Here is a 14,091-nt window from a genome sequence, read left to right as displayed (position 1 = left end):
GTTGTTGGTGCCAGGCAGGAGCCCGTCCATCTGGGAGCAGAACAGCTGCTACTATCACTGAGATAAGTATCTGTTTTGCTGAGGGTTCTGCTCACGGCCCACCTGGCTACAGGTAGAGACACCCCATTAGGTGGAGTGGGTTTGTAAGAAAAGGTTCCTGACTAGCTGTGGTTTTGAGGGAGACACGGTCCCCATTTTCAGGGGCTGATTTCTCTGGCCAGGATCGGTGTGTCCTCGGCAGGAGAAGGTTAGATCCATGAGGGATGACTCCAGGTGGTGAGTTGCTTGCCTTCCTCCTCTGTTTCTCTCTCTATCTTCTCTACTCTACTCTACTCTACTCTACTCTACTGTGTTGGCCAACACACACACACTCTCTCTCTCTCTCCCTCTCTCTCTCGGCTGTCTCCCTTCATAGGGCACGGGCAGGAGTGCTATGTGTGCATCCCCTCAGGCTAGGTCTCGGGAGCTATGAACAAGTAGGAGGGGACGAAAATCATGCATCGTAGTTGGCGCTAGAGTGGAGGGGTGACTGTAGATGTTGACTGTCTCTCTTCAAGTGGGCCTGATGTAGATAGGCAGGGATGAGGGCAAGATTACCTGCACCAATTGAATTTTGTGTAGTGATGGCTCTTGCTTCGCTCATTTCCTGCGCTTGCAGAGGAATTGTCCAGGAGCAGCAGCTGAAGGAGAAAGTGGCAGACGCGGACCTGAGGAGCCTGGACATCCTTCTAAGCAGACATGAAAGGTCCTCAGATTTCTGCCTCCCGCACAACTGGCTGTGAGTAAGCGGTCAGTGCTTGGAATCCCTCATCTGTACTGGCTCCGGTTTTGTTCAGAGGCTCTGAATTTCTTCATTGGACATGGTGCTCTGTGGGATTCAGACGAAGCAAAGGCACAAGTCTTCTGTGCAAAGTGAGTATCTTGGATGTAGGTGCAGTGGGCTGCTTTTTAGTTGTAGTGCTAAAGCTGTAATGGGAGGAGGGTTGAGGGCGGAGCCCTGAGGTGTGGTAGATGGGAGAAGAAGAACCTATGCACGTTGCAGACTGAGATGCTAACTGATTTGTTTTTCCCCCTAGTGCTGGGTTTAGTACCAAGTGCAGAGTCAGAGTCCACTCCGCACATGCCATGGAAAGGGAGCGAGAGCTGGGAGATTCTAAGCATTGTTGATGCCAGGAAGAGCCATCCAGCTGGGAGTGGAGCAAGGACCACTGTCAGTGAGATAAGTGTCTTGTTAGGTGAAGGCTCTGCTGTGGTTACAAGGAGACAAGGTCCCTATTTTCAGGGGCTGCTCAGTCCTCTGGCCAGTACAGGTGTGTCCTCTGCAGCGGAAGGTTGGATCCAGGAGGATGACTCCAGGTGACAAGTTGCTTGCCTGCCTTCCTCCCGTGTTTCTCATTTTCTCGCTCTGTCTCTTTAGTGTGTTGGCCAACACTCTCTCTTAATCTGTCCTGTCCTTTCCTTGTGCCATCTCCCTTCTTAGGACACAGGCAGGCCTGTGAGGTGTGCATCTCCACAGGTTAGGTCTTGAAAGCCCTGGAGTAGTAGGAGGGGACGAAAACCACGCGGGGTAGTGGGTGCGAGAGTGGAGCAGTGACTGTCAGTGTTGAATCGGTCTCTGTTCAAGTGGGGCTGATGTAGATGGGTGGAAGAGGGAGGCAGGATTGAGGGCAACATTTCAAGCACCATTAGAACTGTGTGTAGAGATGGCGCATGCTTGGCTTTTGCAGCTGCATTTCCAGAGGAATTGTCCAGGAGCTTGAGCCGGAGGAGAAACTGGCAGAGGTGGATCTGAGCAGCTTGGACATGGTTCTAACCAGACAGGAACAGTCCTCAGCTTTCTGCCTTCTGAACACCTGGCTGTGAGTAAGCGGTCAGTGCTTTCAATTCCTTATCTGTACTCGCTGTAGTTTACTTCACAGGCCTTGTGCTTCCTCCTTGGGTACCGGGCACAGTGGTATTAAGGCTGGGGAAGGGACAGGAGTCTCCTGAGCAAAGTGACTATTTTGGGTGCAGTTACAATGGATCCCTTCTAGTTGCAGATGTATAGTAGTAATAGAAGATGGTTTGATGGCGGAGCCGTGGGATATGGGAGATGAAGAGACTACGTGACATTGCAGATGGAGATGCTAATTTGTTTGTTTTTCTCTCCTCTGCTGGGTTTAGTACCAAGGAAAAATAAGTCACATGTCAGAGTCTACTGCCCTCATGAAATGGAAAGTGAGTGAGAGCAGCGAGCCTGTGAGCGTTGTTCATGCCAGGCAAGAGCCGTTCATTTGGGAGCCAAGCAGATGCCACTGTCAGTGAGATAAGTGTCTGTTTTGCTGAGGGTTCTGTTATCAGCCAATCTGACTCCAGGTACAGACACCCTGTTAGCTGGGGCTGGTTTGTCAGAAGAGTTTCCTGACTAGCTGGGGAGACAAGGTCCCCATATTCAGGGGCTTGTCATTGCTCTGTTCACAAGCAGTGTGTCCTCCGCAGGAGAAGGTTGGATCCAGGAGGATGACTCCAGATGGTGAGTTACTTGCCTTTCTCCTGTGTTTCTCTCTCTCTCTCTCTCTTCTCTAGTGTGTTGGCCAACACTCTCATTCTCTCTCTCTCTCTCTCTGTCTCTGTCTCTGTCCTTGCCTCTCCTTGTGCCGTCTCCCTTCATAGAACAGGGGCAGGAGTGCTAGGTGTGCATCCCCACAGGCTTGGTCTCGGGAGCTATGAACAAGTAGGAGGGGATGAAAATCATGCAGGATAGTGGGCGCCAGAGTGAGGCAGTGTCTGTGGATGTTGACTCAGTCTCTGTTTATTGAGTCTGGCGGATATAGATGGAATGGGAGAGGGAGGCAGGGATGAGGACATTCATAGAGCTCTGTGTAATGATGGTCCTTGCTTGGCTTTATTAGTTTGCAGAGGAATTGTCCGGGAGCCCTCGCCGGAGGAGAATATGCAGAAGTGGATCTGAGAATCCTGGACATCCTTCTAAGGAGACATGAATAGTCCTCGGGTTTCTGCATAACTGGCTGTTCCTCATCTGTACTTGCTGTAGTTTTCTTCACAGGCCGTGTGCTTTCTCCTTGGGTACGGGGCTCTGTGGCTGGGGAGGGCCCAGAATCTGCTCTGCAGAGTGACTATGTTGGGTGCCATTAAGAGGGCCAATGCAGAGAGGAGAAAAGGGGCCTGAACCCTGATTACAGGACGGTCACCCTTTCTTTAGTAAAATACTCCTCCTTCTTTTTTACTCGGTGTGGGTGGGGCGGAAAGTCCCCAATGTGAAAAGATCTGGAAATGAACAGGTAAGGGAGGGATCCTGCTGAGTGTCTCCTTTCCGATCAATCCTCCATCTCTCAGCAACACCCTTCCGGACTTACCTTCCTACCTCACCAAGAAAATAACTTTGTGCTCCCTAACCAGAAACCAGGGAGAAGGTAGTCTCTTTTTTTTACCAGAAAAGACCCCTCTTCCTTGTGACGCAGTCCTGTTAGTAGGGTTAGGTGCACCCACGTGCTGGCTCCGAATACCACCGCATGTGATTACAACACCTGAACATCAACACATTTCAGAAAGGACCGCCACATCAATCCCTTCAGACGTAGCCCTAGGAATCTCCTATCTCCAAAGAGAGACAAGGCCTGGAATTTGGACACAGCTGAGGGAGCTGTCCAAATCTCTACAGTTGAACACTCATCAGTGCGACGGTGTCTTTCTTGTGCACAAGAAAACACAGGGTCAAAGTTGTGGTTGGTTGAGCGGTGTAAATTGGGCAGGGCAAAAGGACTTGCGGAAGGATGAGGTGGAAGTGAGGGTCTGAAAGGAGCCCCCCACCTCACCTGTTCATATCTAGACGGTGTGACATTTGCATGGTTGGGCCATTTCTTGTTTTTTTTGAGAAAAGGGGCGAATTTTCCCACGGCTTCCACCATCCCCTTACAGCTGCCCCTTCGCCACACTATGTTGCATCTGACCTGGATAGGTCGCAAGTAAGATTTCACTTCAAATCTCAAAGTCCAGTAGAAATAATTGTGGGGGAATTTCCTGTCACTAAGAGAAACAGAAGCTCAAGCCTTCTGAAGGGGTGGGGTGTTGCTCAGCCACAGGCACAAAAAGGCTCCCCTAGTTTAAGCGTGCGAGGGATAAGACCTTACAGCTTGGTTACAGGGCAGTCATTTTGCCAGGCGTGTCAAAGTGACCTGTGGTTTAATTTGCTTGGCAAAGGAGACCCAAACCTTCCTTACAGGGTGGTCCTTAAGCCAGGGGCGTTCGAATGGGGCAGAGAGAAAAGCGCTGTAAAGGAGAGACCTCCGTTCCCTCAGGAGAGCGTGGTCTCATTGCCCAGCAAGTGCCAGCAGCCCAAGAGGAGCTAGAAAGGGGAGACCTGCACCCTTCTCACAGGGATTGGTCAGTGGCAAAGAGCATTCTAAAGGCTAGGTCCTAAGGAGCTCAAAGCCACAGAGACCTTGTGGTGATCTGCGTGTAATGTAATATCTCATTGTAAGGTGATGAGGCCAGCAAGAGTTAATTAACTCACAAACTGACCTTGACCCATGGCCAAACTTTAAAGACTGGTTAGGAAGATCTGTAAAGGAATTAGAGGTTTGAAATGCAGCCTGCATTGTTAGAGATAGAAGGGTAAATGTTAGCTCAGGTCTTGTCTATTGCTATAGCTGTGATTCAAAGATCAAAAAAGCAAAATAAGAAGACACTGGAGTGAGATAGCGTTATTGTCTATATCGGGGATGGCAACCTTTCACAAGTGGTGTGCTGAGTCTTCATTTATTCACTCGAAAATTTATTACTGGCACGCGAAGCCTTAATGTTTTTCAGAAGGTCTCTTTAGTTTCTATGTCTATATATTATATAACTAGTGTTGTATTGTAAAATAAACAAGGTTTTCAAAATGTTTAAGTAGCTTCATTTAAAATTAAATTAAAATGTTGATCTTACACCGCTGGCCTGCTCAACCCGCTGCTGGTCTGGGGTTCTGTTCCACTAGGCCGCCAGCAGCCTGTGCGGGGCCCTGCCCACAGACAGAGGGTAGCTACCTTCTCCCTGGTTCTGGCCCATTCTCTTGCTCTCTCTGCACTGAGCTGAGGGTGGGAGTGGACGGAGCACAGGGCTGGGGCTGAAGGGTCTGGCCCAGGAGCTAGAATTAAGGAGGGGGGTCAGGGTTGGGGCAGGAGGTCTGGGGGTGGGGGCACTTACCTGGGCAGCTCCCATTTGGTGTGAGGGGTGCAGGTGGGAATGTGAGTGGGGGTGCAGGAGCTCCCGTTTGGTGCTCGGGGTGGGGATGTGCAAGGGTGCGAGAGTCAGGGCAGAGGACTGGGGCCATGTGAGGGGAGTGCAGGTGTCAGGGCAGGGGGGCTGGGTATGTGTGGGGGTGCCACAGTTAGGGCTGGGGTCGGGGGGGGTGAAGGAGTCAACAGAGGGCTGGGTGTGTATGAGGGAGGTACAGGGCTCAGGGCAGGGGCCTGTGTGTGTGTGTGTGGGGGGGTGACAGGGCTCAGGGCAGAGGGCCTGGGTGACTGCCCCCCTCAAAACCTCCAACCCCCTCTGCTCCTTGTCCCCTGCCCACCCCCTCCTGGGACCCCTGCCCCTAACTGCTCCCCAGGACCCTATCCGCTATCTAAGCCTCCCTGTTCTTGTCCCCTGACTGCCCCCCTAGGAGCCTACCCCCTACCTGTCCCCTGACTGCCCCAACCCTTATCCACACCCCGAGACAGACCCCAGACTCCACGCCCCATCCAACCACTCCCACCCCTGACCCGACCCGACCCCAGCACTCCCGACCTGTACACCTCCCCTGCTCCCTACCTGCTGCAACCCCTCCACACCTCCGCCTCCTGACAACCCCTCCTGACTCATCCAACCCCAGCTCCTTGTCCCTGACCACCTCCTCCAGAGACCCCCACCCTAACTGTCCCCTGACCCCTGACCCCTATCCACCCCCACTCCCTGACAGACCCCGGAAATCCCATGCCCCATCCACCCCCCTGTTCCCTGTCTGCTGCCTCCAGAGTCCCCCACCCCTAGCCACCTCCCCAGGATCCCACCCCCTATCCAACCAACCCTGCTCCCCGTCCCCTGACTGCCTCCACCCCTTACCAAAGCCCCCCAGCCCCAGATCCCCTTACCATGAGCCGCCAAGCAGAGCCAGCCTATGCTGCCCCATGGGAGTGCACAACCCTGCCCCTCAGAGTGCTGCATGCACGGGGGCAGGGCTCTGGATGAGTGGGGAGTGTCTTTGCCTCCCTGCAGAGCCAAACGCTGCCCCACAGGAGCACGCAGCCCTGGACCCAGAGCTCTGTGTGGGAGGCAGGGATCCGGGGGAGGGGCTGGGGGCTTGCTGCGCTAGGCCCGGTGCGCTAGGCCGGGAGTGCGGACCCTGCGGCTTGCTGCGCTGGCAGGATTTTTAATGGCACCCTGGAGTCCCGGCAGGCAGCCGCGTGCCATTGAAAATCAGCTCCCGTGACGTCTTTGGCACCTGGCTGCTGGAGGTTGCTGACCCCTGACCTAGTGTCTCTGTGGCTCCATGATGGAAATAACTAGTGAGATGTGTGGCCATGTGGGGTAATGCACAGAGCAGTTCCTGCATGGAGCTACAGTGACACTGTGGCCATGTGGGGTAATGCACAGAGCAGTTCCTGCATGGAGCAACAGTGACACCGTGTGGCCACGCAGGATAATGCACAGAGCAGTTTCTGCATGGAGCAACAGTGACACCGTGTGGCCACGCAGGGTATTGCACAGAGCAGTTTCTGCATGGAGGAACAGTGACACCGTGTGGCCACGCAGGGTATTGCACAGAGCATTTCTGTCAGAGGAACAGTGACACCATTACCCTGTGTGGGCACACGGTGTCACTGTAGCTCCATGAAGGAAATGCTCTGTGCATTACCTTTCGTGGCCACATGGTATCACTGTTCCTCCGTGAGAAATGCTCTGTGCCTTACCCTTCGTGGCCACATGGTGTCACTGTTGCTCCATATAGGAACTGTTCTGTGAATTACCCTACGTGGCCACACGGTGTCAATGGTCCTCTGAAAGAAATGCTCTGTGCATTATCCTCCGTGGCCACACAGTCTCTCTGTTGCTCTGTGAGATATGGTCTGTGCATTACCCTTCGTGGCCACACGGTGTCACTAGTCCTCCGTGAGAAATGCTCTGTGCATTACCTTTCATGGCCACATGGTGTCACTGTAGCTGCATGCAGGAACTGCTCTGTGCATTACCCTTCGTGGCCACACGATGTCACTGTAGCTGCATGCAGGAACTGCTCTGTGCATTACCCTTCGTGGCCACACGATGTCACTGTTGCTCCATGCAGGAACTGTTCTGAGCATTACCCTGCGTGGCCACACGGTGTCACTGTAGCTCCATGCAGGAACTGCTCTGTGGATTACCCTGCGTGGCCACATGGTGTCACTGTTCCTCTGAGAGAAATGCTCTGTGCATTACCCTGCGTGGCCACCTGATGTCACTGTTGCTCCATGCAGGAACTACTCTGTGCATTACAATGCATGGCCACATGGTGTCACTGTAGCTGCATGCAGGAACTGCTCTGTGCATTACCCTGCGTGGCCACACGATGTCACTGGAGCTACATGCAGGAACTGTTCTATGCATTACTCTGCGTGGCCACACGATGTCTCTGTAGCTCAATGCAGGAACTGTTCTGTGCATTACTCTGCGTGGCCACATGGTGTCACTGTTCCTCTGAGAGAAATATTCTGTGCATTACCCTCCATGGCCACACGGTGTCTCTGTTACTCCATGAGATATGGTCTGTGCATTACCCTTCATGGCCACATGGTGTCACTGTAGCTCCACGCAGGAACTGCTCTGTGTATTAAAAAGAAGCAGCAAGCTGCAAGGTAAACAAGCAAGAAGCCAGCAGCCAAACACTAGCCAACAGGCAATTTTCAGCCAATTAAGCCAAAATCAATCTCAGTTTCTCTGTTTTTCCCATGTGTTTGGAGTGTCTGATGCTTTGTGCATTACTGTGACAGGTCACCATGAGTGCCACAGTTGGCCTGAGGGAAATGCTTTGTTATCACTGTCCCTTCATAAGGGAAAAGGTTTGTGTATTACTTGGAGTGCCCACCCAGTGTCACTGTTGCTCTACGAGGAAAATGCCTTCTGCATTCCCCCATCTGGTATCACCATTGCTCCATTAGGAAATGCTTATCTGTCGTGGCCACTCTTGTCCCTGTGCGGTCCCTGGGGGGAACCCCCTTCAGTGAGACAGCCTTTGTCAGGGTTCCACTCTCTCTTGGGTGTTCAGCCCCTCCACCTCCTGGAACTGCACCACTCTGAGCCTTAGCACACCCGTCTCTTGCTATGGGCCCCCTCAGGGAATCCACTTGCTCTGGACTGCCAGGGCCTCCTCACCCCCGAAGGGGTTGATGCAACCCTGTTCTCTAGCCCGGAGTGACACTCAGCCAGCGTAACACAGGAGGGTTTATTGAGCTTTTGAACCCAACATAGGAAACTCTCAGAGCCTTAGGCCTGGCCTCCCTCAGCACAGCACATCCAAGTCTCCCCTGCATCCAGGGGGGCTCTGTCTAATCTCTGTCTCTCCAGTCCTGAACCCCCCTGCTTCCCAGCTGGGCATTTGATATCATGGGCCCCAAGCCCTGCCTCTGTCCATTGTCTTCTCTCTAGGTAAACAGGGTCACCTGGGCCTCCTCTCCTCTCCTCCAGCCCCCACTGGCTGGAACTGGCTGTTGGGCTGTGGAGAGAGGACCCCAGTGACCTATTGTCTTCCTAGTGGCTAGAACTGGTTGGGACTCCTGAGCTGGGCCTCTGGGTTGCCAGTCGCTGGGGTATCCATTCTCCAGGCCATCAGTTGGGGCCTCAAGTTCCCTCGCTGGTCCTCTGTAACAAAAAAACTCCCTCTGGCCTCGTCTCGTTAACACAGTAACACCCAGGGAAACTGAGTCACACGCCCTCTGCATGCAAACCACTGGAAAAAACAAGGAGCCAAACCAGAAAATCTCCCACTTTGTTACACACTTATCACTCAATGGTGCTGTCTGCTGTGGCAACCGGGACATGTGCTGCAGGAAGTGGGGCTACTTCAATGAGACCCTGTCCCACATCCTGTGTGGATGTCAGCACTACTCCGGAGCCTGCCAGTAATGCCACAGCGCCATCCAGAACGGGGTGGTGAAAGCCATCCCGCCGTCCCTGGGGAAGCTCACCATCGACCCCGCCATCCTCGGCACGGACAGCCAACTGTGACCCAACATCGTGATGGATACGGAAAAGACGATTCTCATGGTGGACGTCATGGTGCCGTTCGACACTGGCAGTACCAGGTAGAGTAATTGAGAACACCGGTCAGGAAAATAACCCACTTCCTTCTTTCCTTGACAAATCAAGGGATTCACCCCACCCATGTACTTAGTATTGGTATAGTGCAAGGGTCAGCAACCTGTGGCATGTGAGCAGATCTTTAATGGCACACTGCTGCCCGCCGGAGTCCCAAGGACATAAAGCCAGTGAGGGGCAGAGCCTGCACCCCCCGAGAGAGGAGCCACCTCAGTGGCCTGGCCATGGGCTCCTGCGTCCCCTCACCTGGCGAGGAGCCCTGCCCCGGGGGCGTGGAGGGGCCAGCTCACCTGAGCCACCTTGGTATAGTTGGCTATGGTGGATTGGCAGCGTTCTGGGGGAGCAGGTTTGCTGCTGGACCTGGACCCGACTCCCGGCAGCAGGAAGGGGGAGCAGGGATGGTGGAGGTGGGAGAGGCTGGCAGCAGCAGCGACAGCTGCTGAGCGTCCCTGGGAGGAGGCGCCCAGCTGCAGCCATGGCTCGGTACCTGCTGTTCGTGAGCTGGGAGGAGCAGAGAGCTCAGTGGCCCGGTGGCGCTGAGCATGTAGCAGGTGTGGGCGAGTGGGAATTGGTGGTGGCCAGAGAGCCCTGGGGTGAGGAGCTCGCATACTGCGGGGTTATGTGCCGCCAGGGGCAGCTCCTCCAGACACAGCCAGAAGGGACTCTCTTGCCGCAGGCGCTAGTTGCGCTTGTGCAGTGTGCCATGGGGCTCCGAGTGGGTGAGCTGGCTGGGGGCCGCAGGAGTGAGGGGAGCCCTGTTCCCAGAGCCCCGCACACACACACCCAGCCCCCTGCCCTGACCCCACACACACCCAGCCCCCGGCCCGGACCCCCCCCACACCCACCCCCCTGGCCAGCGTCCCGCACACCCACCAGGCCTGTGCTCTGCACGCACCCCCAGGCCCCTCCCCTGAGCCCCCCTCATACACACCCAGCCTTCTGCCTGACTGCTTCACCCCCACCCATGACCCCAGCCCTGACTCTGGCACCCCCCCACATCCCCATTCACCCCCCCACCCTCAGCACCAAATGGGAGCTCCTGCACACACCCCTATACACATTCCCGCCTGTACACCTCACACCAAATGGAAGCTGCCCAGGTAAGTGCCCCACACCCAAACCTCCTGCCCCAATCCTTAGCCCCCTCCCTCATTTTATCTCCTGGCCAGACCCTTCACCCTCATCCTGTGCTCAGTGCATTCCCACTCTCAGCTCAGTGCAGAGAGGAAGAGAATGGGCCAGAACCAGGGAGAAGGTAGCTACCCGCTGTATGTGGGGAGGACCAGGACTCCAGACTGGCAGCGAGCTGAGTGGGTCTGGCAGCAGGGATGTCAGCTGGCAGGAGCCTGCAGATGGAACCCCTGAGCGGCAGTGGGCTGAGCTGCTCAGCCTGCTGCGGGTCTAGGATCCTTGCCAGTGGCCCCACCCAGACAGCTGCTAGTCTGGGATTCTGGCTGCCTGACTATTGCCAGCCGGGGTCCCGACCACAGGCCTCGCTCAGCCCATTGCTGGCCTAGGTGAAAAGAACCCCAGACTAGAAGTGGGTTGAGCGGGCCAGCGGCGTAAGATCAACATTTTAATTTAATTTAAAATTAAGCTTCTTAAACATTTTGAAAACCTTGTTTATATTATTTAACTAAACTATTGTTGTATTGTAAAAGAGAGACTTATAGAGACCTTCTAAAAAACATGAAAAAGTATTACCAGCACTCGAAACCTTAAATTAAAATGAAGACTTGGCACACCACTGCTGAAAGGTTGCTGACCCCAGGTATAATCAATGACTTGGACTCTGGATACATTCTATGGGTGGTGTATCTGAGATCACTTACCCACTGTGGTTTTAAAAATGCCCGCACCCCAATCTGGGTCTATGGCGATTGTGTTATGTATGTATCTTATGAACCTTGTAACCGACACTTGTAATCCCTCAGAACCTAAGCCTGACCGCAGCTGTACAGTGCCTTCCTTCTTAATGTTTAAAATCATACTTACACAAGTTACCTTCTACACTCTCATTGGCTATTTAACATTTTTATTGAAGTTATTTTAATTAAAATAGACAAAATGTAGATATGGTTGTTGGGGACGCACTTGGCACAATCCAGGTAACTCAAAAGGATGGAAGGCCATGAGAGCTGATGAAGTCCTCTTGGTCTGAGCCATAGTGTACCAACTCTCCATGTTTGACCCCGAGTTGCTCTTGTGAAAGGGGCTACTCCTTCTAGAAGAAAGAAACTAGTAAGAACCGGTTAGTAGCTAGGCAGACTTGGTTCTGGGCGGGTAATGTTCATGTCATAAACATTGTAACAAGTTACTGTTTTGGTTAAAGTATAAAAGGTATGTGAGTTCTTTGTTTCGCACGGTTTTGATTTGAGCCCTGTGTGGCTCCTGATGCCTATTTGAGATCTCAAATAAAGTTCTGTTTGCTTCTCCATCCTGGTGTGTCCTTTTGGTGCGGTGCACACCGGGCAACGAACTCAACCACTGCCACCTTGGGCACTGAGTGCCGGCAACAGTTTGGTCAAAGCCAGATGACAATTACTTAGGGGTGTTATTGTAAGTTACTATAAAAAGGGCTGCACTAGCTGGAGCTGAACGCGTATCATTGCCAACTCTCCCCACACATGCTCCAGGTACTGGCTCCATGACTTGGGATGAACAAGAAAAAGGATGGTACATTGTGAGAGGGACCTAGAGGGTTTCAGAGCTGACAAGCCAGGGCAGGAGATGGCTGCTCCCAGGTATGATGGTGATGGGGCCCATTAAGGTATCTGGATAGAAAAGGCAGGGGCAAAAGCATGTGGTGGGGCACAGCTGAGGCTGAACATTAACTGCCAGGGGTGAGGAGGGCAATAAATCATCCCCCCCGGGCCCCCAGACTGGGCATCGTCTGAGCAGGAGGCCTTTCTATGGCTGCCCTGGTTAGGGGCAACCTTGAGCGCCATACGCCAGGGACCCGCCCTGCCCTGCTGGGCTTCTCTACCCGCAGCGGGGCAGCCGCAGGGAGCGGGAAGGCTGGGCAGTGCCACCCTGCTGGGCCCAGAACCTGATCTGCTGCCTGGTGTGTCGCCTCCCTGCATTGGTGCAGTGACTGCGGGGGCCCTGCCCCCTCCAGAGGAGAAGGACCATTGTACCCACATGGGCCAGTGCCCTGGGTGTGTCCCTCAGCCCCACACGTGGGGGGGGGAATGAGCTTGGGAAGCCCCCTGGGGCAGTGTCCTGTGTCCTGCCCCCCCAGCTGCCACAGTGACCCCGGGGGGGGGGGTCTCCACTATTTGGGCAGCGACCCCCTCCAGGGGAGTTTCTGGCCCAGTCAGGGCAGCGTGAAGGCGCAGCGACTTCAGCGGGTGCCACTGAGCATGCGCCGGGCGTTGTCCGCGTGCCCGCGCAGTCCCAACCCAGGCGGCCGCTGCCGAATCCGCTTCCTGGGTGTGAGCCGGTGACTCTGTGTCCGCAGGGCAGGGCCAGGCTGGGCTTGAGCGAGCGGTCGCGCCCCGATCCTGGCGCACTTCGAACTGGAAGTGACATGGGCCCAGTGCCGGGTGGAGGGAGTCGCGGTGCGCGTGGGGGTCCCGGCCTGCTCACTGATTGGCGGAGAGCCCCCGGGGGCAGCTGCGCACGTGGGGCGGATCGAGACTCCCGGAGTCGGGGGTGGGGGAGGGGCAGAGGGTGTGAAATGGGGCGGTCAGGCGGGGGGTCTGGAAAATCAGATGGGGGGAGGGGCCAAAGGGTGTGAAATGGGGGGGTCAGGTGGGGAGGGGCTGAGGGTGTGAAATGGGGAGTCGGGGGCTGGAAAATCAGCCGGGGAAGGGCCAAAGGGTGTGAAATGGGGGTCAGGTGGGGAGGGCAGAGGGTGTGAAATGGGGTCGGGGGCAGACTGGTTCAGTGCCAGTTTCATACCTGGGTAGGTTTTGGCGGGTGTCTGGAATGGGCACCACGGACACACATTCATGTGTCTCCCCACGTGGTGTCTGTCTAGGTTTTGACTTGGGTTTGTTGGATCTGTGCTGCAGGCAACTGAAAATAAGGACTGTCATAGGTCTCACCCCCACTTAGAGCTGTTGGGTTCCAAAATGGGGACCTGCATTGACTCCCCTAAACTAAAATCCTAGTTTAGATCTGGTAAAAGCTGCCACCACCCAATAATGTACGTGTATTGGGATACAGTCCTTCCCCAAAATCCTTGGGGAGCCCAAGAGCCCCAAATCCATGGAGTTCTTACACCTAGGAGAAATAAACCCTTCCTCCCCCCTCCCTTTTCCTAGGAGAGATACCGGGATTCAACTACAGAGGGATGTCTCCTCCTCTCTCCTCCCCTTTCCCTGAGAATTCACCCAAGGAAAGATCAACCAAGTCCTTAACACAGATTCAAACCTAAATTTCAACCCAAAGGGAAACAAACCATTTCCCTCCTCCCCTCTCCTAGTGCTTAGGAGAGATACCTGATTTAAACTCCTTGAATCAAACCCAGAAGGAACTCACTCTTACCCCCTCCCCTTCCCTTGAATCTCCACAAGAGAAGGAATTAACCAAGTCCAAAGAAAAGAAAAGAATTTATTAAAAGAACAAAAAAAAGAAAGTACACCATCGCTGTCATACCAGGATGCAAAAATACAGGGTCTAACTTATCAATCTCTGGAGAGAATTCCCCCTCCTTTCTTTCTCAGTAAAAGCAAAGTAACAGTAAACAGAAATAAAGAATTTCCTTCAGCAAACACACAATTGCAAATGTAGAAATCAAATTATAAGACTAATCTGCCTTTCTAATTAATA

The 14,091-nt window shown here is 54.0% G+C and overlaps 2 long non-coding RNA genes across 10 annotated transcripts in view; both read left to right on the top strand.

The window, feature by feature from the left end:
- The window catches only part of LOC120368587, a 50,199-nt gene extending 47,328 nt beyond the window's left edge, over positions 1-2,871 (top strand). For all 9 annotated transcript variants that reach the window (XR_005582664.1, XR_005582662.1, XR_005582663.1 and 6 more), the window contains one exon: positions 2,462-2,871. This is a non-coding gene — a long non-coding RNA (uncharacterized LOC120368587). The remainder of the gene's footprint in view (positions 1-2,461) is intronic.
- Positions 2,872-2,946: 75 nt separating this feature from the next.
- On the top strand, positions 2,947-4,262 carry LOC120368824. The gene is made up of 2 exons (XR_005582803.1): positions 2,947-3,066; positions 3,549-4,262. It is a non-coding gene; the product is annotated as an uncharacterized LOC120368824 (long non-coding RNA).
- Positions 4,263-14,091: the final 9,829 nt, after the last annotated feature.

Source organism: Mauremys reevesii, linkage group 7 (genome assembly GCF_016161935.1).
Source record: "Mauremys reevesii isolate NIE-2019 linkage group 7, ASM1616193v1, whole genome shotgun sequence".
NCBI lineage: Eukaryota > Metazoa > Chordata > Testudines > Geoemydidae > Mauremys > Mauremys reevesii.
The sequence above is the reverse complement of the archived record's forward strand: the minus strand, read 5'-3'. Positions and strand labels throughout refer to the sequence as shown.